This window comes from Vitis vinifera, chromosome 2 (assembly GCF_030704535.1).
Source record: "Vitis vinifera cultivar Pinot Noir 40024 chromosome 2, ASM3070453v1".
Lineage (NCBI taxonomy): Eukaryota > Viridiplantae > Streptophyta > Magnoliopsida > Vitales > Vitaceae > Vitis > Vitis vinifera.
This window is the reverse complement of record NC_081806.1, coordinates 20,003,232-20,012,134: the sequence shown is the minus strand read 5'-3', so window position 1 is coordinate 20,012,134 and position 8,903 is coordinate 20,003,232.

Genomic DNA, 8,903 nt, shown 5'->3' with positions numbered 1-8,903 from the left:
TTTGTTCTCTAGAACACAAAAAAAATAAAAAATAAAAAATAAAAAAAAATACGGAAAACATGTTTGACAATTAGAAAACAGAAAAAAAAAAAAATGCACTTGACAACTAGAAAACAAAGTATTTTTAGAGAATAACTTTCAGTTGTTTTTAGTTTTTTTTTTTTTTTTAGGGTTTTAAAAATATAATTATGCAAATATGGAGGGTGATTAAAAAATTAAACATTAGATGTAATTTTTTTTAAAAAAATATCTTTAAAAATGTGTTAAAAACATTTTAGATTTTCAAAAAGAGTTTTGTTTTATAAAATATTAGAAAACAATTTTAAAAAATTATTTTTAAAAATTGTCTTTTAAAACTATTTTTGAAAATAGTTACCAATCTGTGATTTTGGGAGAATCACTTTGGTACGTGATTTTTCAAAAATATATTTTGTGTTATATGATAAATTTAAAAAAAAAAAAAAAAAAGCTTTTTAATCAAAACTATTCCCCAATGTGCTTTTAGTTACATTCTAGCAAGAGTTACTTTTACCTCTATTTTTGGGTTTATACATTATCCTTAGTAGAGGTTGAACTTTTGTAAACAAAGCTATTAAAAGACTATTGGGGTTCTGTCCTTAAAATCTTGCAAACCAAATGAACCCTAGAAAAGAAGGAATCAATTGGATGAATCATAACCCCAAAACTTTTGAAAGTTCTTGATGAACATACATATATATACACATTACTTTTTGGTTTCCTTAAATTTGAAATTTTAAATGTTGAAAAGTGGTCTTGAATGCATACAAATAATGCCTGCCCATGAAAAGGTCTTGATGAATTTGAAAGAGGGGTAAAATTAGAAACATTATTGTGGTAAACACATGCGTCATTGTCTCCATCATCTCAATGTCACATGCCCAAAAAGAGCCCATAACTTCTTTGGGCCACTTTATCAAATTTGGATAAGGTTTGGAGTCATTGCTAAGGAGGACAACTCAAAATCCAACACTTTTATTTCTTTTTATTTTTTTATTTTTTTTATCTTTGTTGGGTCTAATGACTTTCCTCCCAATAACAAAATCTAAAAGAGTCTTTTCCTTAGCTGCACCCTACTCATGAATGCCTCACTTTTTAAGTCCCTCCATGAGCAACACTTTTTTGGGTTTTGATTGTTTCTCCATTTATTCTCTTCTTGGAATCACTCTAGCATATTTTATTGTTAATTTGGGTAGTTTTATTATTATAGAATACATAATTTTTGGAAATAAATTCCTTTAAATGTCTAATGATTTGAAATAAAATTCCCAACACATATTTATATGGTAACATTTTGGATTAGTTGCATTTTAAAATCCAAGTAAAACTTGGAAATGCTATTTGAAAAATATAAGATGAATTTTTCCTTTTTTAAATAAATAGAATTTGATAAACCCTATTGTGTAGTTCAATTGGTCCGATCTTGGGTTTGCTCCCAAATAGTCATCAGTTCGAATCTCTTCAGGGCCATTGAAGGTGTTAACTTCATGAGCCTCATGGATGAATTAATGATTATTTTTTTCTTTTAATTTTCTGTATGGTAACTAAAAAATAATTATTCATGTTCCTTTTTCAAAAAAATTGGTATCAAAAGTTAGACATGTCTCATTCCTAGAAGAATGAGAACTCCTTGGCACTCGAGCCATTGAAAGCATTGGTTTTAGAATTGAATTTGGTGTTCTAAATAGGAAAAGTGATCAAATAATTCAAAGGATTTTCTTCACTGCCTATGTGGAAAGTTCTCATATTCTCTTCCTGGTGTTAGATTCAAGCAGAAATGTCATATCAATGACTAATTCTTATAGGGGTTTTTTTTTCTCACAATAATTATTAGAAAGAACAGAATGGTGAAAAGGAAATTCATTAATTTTTTTATTTTTAAATGGCCACAACCCAATTGCTTGGGTACAATACAAGTAATTCCCATGCCCTATTCCAATTCAAACCAATTGGTTGCCCACCTCCATTAGGTTTTTCAAGGATGTTTTTTTTTTTTTTTTTTGTATGTCTTGTTATTTTTTTTATTTAATTTTTATTGGATGATTGGATATACTTTTTATTTTTTGGTTTTAAAATAAGAGAATAGTAATAACTATAACATAAGATATGAGTATTTTTAGAGACTTATTATGAAAAAAATAATGGTTTTAAAAACTATTTAGAAAAATTGAGGTATAAATTTTTTTTATTATGTCAAATATAAAAAATTTTCAAAGTTATTTTTAAATATATTAAGTAAAATTATAATTTTTGAATAATATGTTTTATTTTTGTATAAAAGTTTTTTATTTTAAAAACAAAAATAGGAAGTACAAATACCAAGTTAAGAAAAAAATATTAAAAATATTTTTTCCTCATTTTCCTTAACAAGATTAAAAAACTAGAAAAAAAAATGTATTTCTAAATAATTTAATTTTCTTTTTCTTAATTTTTTCATAAACAACTAAATAAGGGAAAAAAATTACATTTTCTTTTTTTTTTTTCTTCCATAATTCCCTCTATTTGGGTATATTCTATAAAAAAAATTATAAAAATAAAGAATTACCCATAAGTTACAATCATTAATAGTGAATGGAAATGGCATATTTTCATATTCACACAATGAGTTTGATTTTCTCATAAAGTCCAACATAACCCAAATGTACTTTTGTCTTTGGATGGCTTGAAAACATGAAAAGAGGGCCCATCAACAACCCAAAAGTCCATCTTGAAATGATGCTTGCTACACTTTCCATGTGATACACGTATGCTCGCTCTCCTCCCTCCCTCTTCTTCAAAGAGCTTAATTTGTTTAATAATTTTAATAACCATCATGATTATACCCTTTGACAATTGCCTAGTACAAGGTCTTAAAAGTGAGGGGACAAGGGAAAAAGAAGCTTGTACCCCAATCATCTTCTTTACGGGCTAACATGTTGATTTTTTGTTTTGTCTTTCGTTTTTATTTTTTGGGCTTGCATTTGCCCTACATTTATCCCTAAATCAAGGAAGCCATTTCATTTATTCGATGGTAATTAAGTAAATTATCTTCATGCATAACATTAAAAAAAAAAAAAGTTAATCCTTCCATGATATTTTAAGAGGTATATACTCTGATATTCATAATCAATTTCGTTTGAGAAATTTTAATGATTGTAATTGATTTTTAGGTTGATAAGATATGTCACTATATTTAAAATTTATGGGGTATTAGCTACAAAATCAATATCTTAGCCTAGGTTTAGACTTAGTTAGGCTAACATGTTGATTTTTTGTTTTGTCTTTCGATTTTATTTATTGGGCTTGCATTTGCCCTACATTTATCCCTAAATCAAGGAAGTCATTTCATTTATTTGAGGTAATTAAGTAAATTATCTTCATGCATAACATTAAAAATAATAATAATCATCCCATGATATTTTAAGAGGTATACTCTGATATTCACAATCAATTTCGCTTGAGAAATTTTAGTGATTGTAATTGATTTTCAAATATTTTATGGTTTAGAAAATTAAAGTATTGTACCTTTAATCAGGTTGATAGGATATGTCACTATATTTAAAATTTAATAAAAAAATACTATAAATTTGAAAAATTATATATTTTATTTTCCAACATAAGACTAAAGTACGCTCTATCTCGCTCGTGGTTGCAGTACAAGCTAATACCAAATTTTATTCTATTTTGATAGTAGTGTTTGCATTTTTTTTTTTTTTTTATATTCTATGATTTTATTTAACATTTAAACTTGTAATATATATTTTTCACATTTGAAACATTATATGTTAGACTTGTGATTATATCGGACAATGCTACCCCTTTTTCAAGGGAACCTCCTTACGTCATCTCTAACTCTATTGGTGGAGTTGTAACATCCTCATCTACTTTCGCCCATGATGTGTTATTTGGTTGACTATTATGACTACTTATAGATGCCGATCATTATTATAAAGCTAGCTTGTTTTCCAAATGAATAGAGTTGATTTTGTTTTCTAACTCATTAGATGTCCTACTACTCTATAAAATTTACTCTTAATTGGTGGAGTTGATTTTTAGATTCATTCATTATTGTTCATATGAGCACAATGAAACTATTAACCCTTCAATTATTAAAGTGAATATATTTTTTCTTTATTAATTATTTTGATAATTTAGTCAAATTTTAAAGTCAAAGAAGATGACATATTTTTTCTATCACAATTTGATAAACTACATCTTGTTTATAATTGTTTAAGTACGTTCCTTTATGATCATCTTGCATTGATACCACATGTTCAAGTACTTTTTTTTTTTCCTAAAAAAATAAATGTTTTAGTATTATTACTTGATGTTTGATTAAAGATTCAAAGGAAATTGTTTTCTATGAATATATTTTTACACTATTTGATTGGTTAAGCCTTTCTTCTTTATTGATTGATTAAGCTTTCATCTATTTGAAACCATGTTTCTTTGAACTTTTTAATTCTAGTTTTGAGATTATATAAACAATTTCTTTCAAATTTTGTTTTACTAATTAATTCTTTTTTAAAAGGGAACTTGTGCTTGATTTAGTAATTTTTAACTAATTCCCAAACTTTCATTTTTGTCTCATTTGTGCATGAGTGATCCTTTTGCTTGAGATATATGTTGGGAAGTGTCTCAAATTATTATATTTCCTTTTTAATAGGAATATTATATAGAATATTTCTTAAATTTATATGTGATTACAATTAGATTCCTTATATAATAATAAAAGTTAGTAGGAATATCTTTATAAATATTAAAGGTTATGAAGGAAAAAAGTTATGAGAGAGATATGTGCTTGCGAGGATTATATATGGTGGATAGAGATGTGGGGAAGAGTACGAGACACCTAGTGGAGCACGAGAGTACAAGACACCTAGTGGAGCAATAGGGCTCGTGCTTTAGGATGGAGATACAAGGAATGGAGAAAATTGAGATGTCTAAACAAATTTTGATATTAACAAAATAAGGTTAAGTAATATAACAGTTTGAAATCAAGTTAAGTTTCAAGTTTAATAAGAAAATCAAAAGAAATGAGTTCGCTTAAGAGGATTTAAGGAAAGTGAAGTTTTGGATGCGTGAAGACCCATCAATTCTAAGATAATCATGTAAGATGAATCCTTTTGTTCACTTAGGGTTTAAATACTCTTCATTCATTTAGTCATACTTGGTTTTTGTAAAATAAGTTTAAAACATTTATGAATTTTTTGAAACTGGCTAATTTTTCAAAAAACTTTAGCAAAACTATTCTAAACTGACATACAAAGGGTTTTATATAAGTTGCCTAAGTGTTAAGGAGCTTTTAGCTTGTGGGGCATTTTTGGTCCAATTGGTCTAGGATAGTCCTAAACTAGCTCAACCGGTTGGTAACCAGTTACTTTTTCCTAGTTAAGGATAGGTCTAAGCCTAAAAACATTTTCTCTCTCTTCTAGAGAGTTTGCTTTTCTAGTTGAGCCTTTGCCTTTCTTGGTTGAGCATCAATTGAGGTCTAGTTGAGGGTTAGTTAAAGTTTAGAAAGGACCAATGATCACTTGCAATGCATTTAATGCCTAATGGCTAGTCAACTAGATGAACTGGTACTTGATTGATCAACCTATTTCTATAAAAAAAAAATGTCATTCGAGGTTATTTTTCTATAATAAGGAAAGCTAGTAAGAATATCTCTATGAATATTCTATATTGGTCATAAGGGAAAAAAGTTATAAGAGAAATATATGTTTGTGAGGAACATACATGGTGGATGGGATATGTGAGGTAAAGTAGGAGAAACTTGGTAGAGGGATGAGAGACATCTAGTGGAGTAAAAGGGTTCGTGGTTCAGGGTGGAGATACAAAGAATGAGGAAAAGTAAGATATCTCGGGACATAATGGTTGTATCTATTTTTGTCATTTACAGTATTCTCTATCATATAATGGAATGTTCCATCTCATTTGTGGAGATAAGTATGATTGACAAACCATGTTAAAACCTTGTGTACTTTTATGCATGATTTACTTTATTTTAGTATTTTTCCATTAATAGGTTTGCATTGAAGCTTTTGCTAGCCCAACAAAGTATGCCTCAGAGGATTTCCAATATGGATGTGTGCTTATAGACTTACAAGGTGTTGGTATCACTGAAAGGCAAAGTTAGAGGTTTTGTAATACTATTGTTGATTCATGGTGTGTAAAAAAAGCAAGGTGTGGATTCAAGGTTGCTTCCAAGACTGGTAGCTTAACTACTTGATTGTTTTTAAATTGTATATATATTTTAAAAACTTATGATTAAGATTTACTTGTCTTTTAGCCTAGGATTTTTCCCCTTTGATATAGAAAGTTCAAGGGTTCTATTCAAATCCTGTGTTTGAGTTGATTGAATAAATTAAAAATGATTTCAAACTTGTGAGGATAGACCCATAGGGCTGATGGGAGAGCTAATAATTGAAACTAGAAAAACAAAAATGATGGATTCCATTTTTTTTTAAAGTATATTTCACAACACAAAATTTAAATTATTTAAAATTAAAATTACTTAAAAATCAATCAATTTATTTAATAATAGTATAACAAAACACAATTGGTGAATTATAAATTTTTATATTTTTTAATTAAATTTTTATCATTTGCTATAATATAAAAAATTTTATTTTTGATTTTTTATAATAAAATTTAACCTAAAAAAAAATTAAAATAGTTCTTTTAAATTAAAACCTTGTATTTTTAATTTTTTGATTTATTAAATCAAAATTATAAAAAAAAAATTTATTTGAATTGATTTATGAGATCCATTTTTATCAAATAAATATTTTTTTTATTAAATAATTTATTGCAAAATTTGTCTTCTTTTTAATCAAAATTTTTATCATTGTAATGAAATTAAAAGTTTAAATAAATAAAAAAAACTAGTTTTATTAATAAATGTACTTTCCCAAACATTCTTTATTTCTTTTGGAGGAAAGTATTAAGAAAAATATTTTTTTTAAAAATTCACATTACTTTCTTATTTTTTTCTCCAATTTCATTTTATATATCATCGAAATAAAAGGGAATGATTTTCCTTTCTATTTCCCCTTTTTGGCATTTTTCAAGAATTTAACATAGTTTAAATAGTTTTCATTAAAAGAAAAAAATATTATGATCTAGAAAATTCAATAATTCACTATTTTATTATTATTATTAACTATTTATGAGATATTTTTAGTACAAAGTCAAATTATGTTTAATCATAAATATATATATATATATATATATATATATATATATATATATATATAATTAATTAATTTATTGGTGAATATTATATATTTATTACCAAAAGTACTATAGAGAGCTTACGAAAACTTGTATACCATTTTTAAGTCGACTCTGTCTTTTATGTCATTGTTTTCAAATAACTTAATAAGATTTATCTGTTTAATTCCAACTTGAATTTATATTAACTTTAAATTTTTTTCAAAGAAGTGTAAATCATAAGAAAATATGTAAAGTCTTAAATTAGGATAAATAGAACAAAACTGTCAATTTAATCTAAATAGCCTAATGCACCAACATTTTCCATGATGAAATCAAGCATGAGAACAATATTTTTTTTAGCATGTTTTCTCTTTCCTTGGTATGTACTTGGAACCCAACATAGCCTTAGTTTTTGCTTATTTCTTTCCTTTATTTATATTAGAAATGTAAATGGAGCTAGTAGACCTAAAGATTAACCTAGTCATATCTTGAGCTTTATTATAATGGATCTAATGCCTCACTAGGTTTTATGAGTGTTTTTCTTAAAATAAAAACATTTAATGACACTAGTATTAATTAAATCAAGTATCGACTTATTTTTAATTTAAGATACCATATGTATCTATAATGTACTTAACACATATATAGTATCAACATAAGTTTAGTATATATATCTAGAAAATAAAATTAAAACTAATTTTCTTGAAAAAAGTGGCCACTTAGGTTTATGGTCTTAATATTTTTTTTTTAAATTTATCATTTTGATGAAATATTTTTTTCTAATCTTACAAAAATTAGAAAAGCTCAATTATGAGGTTTTTTCTTAGTAAAAATAATTTTTTTATCCGAATAATCCATCAATAGTTGTGACTGTTTTGATATTAAACTATAAAGAAAAATAACTTATTTAAAATAAGTGAAAATTTGTGGAAGAAACATTTGGATGGAAATGAGACTTTCTTAACATCATAAATAAGAAGAAATGAGAGGTGAGGGATATATTTTTAAGGGTAATAAGTTTAACTATTATTTTCAAATGAAAAACATTTTTACATGCCTAATAATTTCTCCTTCAACATGAGGCTCTTGCGATTCGAACTTATAACATTATTTATATATATATATACCACTTATTGGTCACTTAGGATGTGATTCAATCTTTTTATAGTGTTCCATAATATACTTATCGCAAGACTTGTAGTGGAGTTTAAACGTCCTACAACACATTTATCATGAGGTATTTATCATTTCAAGACTTATAATTGAGTCTAATAATTTTAGAGTTTATATACGTAACCATCATCTCAAGGCTTATATTTGAGTCTAATAATTCTGAAATTTACATACCCATTTTTTAAGTCATAATTGCCGAAGGAGCAACATCATTGTGTATCTAACAAGATAAATCAACATTAACTTGATTATGACTTTTTTCAATACAAAATAAAGTATATTTTAACCAAATAACCCATCAATATTTGAGACTAATCAACTGGTTTTCTTTTGTTGTGTTAACGGAAACTCTAATGCAAATAATATTAATTCAAGAACACATAGATAATACAATCATATACACGGTATAGGAGGTTTAATGTGATTCCTAAACATAGAGACTATTGCAGAGAAGAGAACCAAATACAACTATTAGGTTCCTAAACATCCCATATTTCTCCACTCTTTATATCCACACC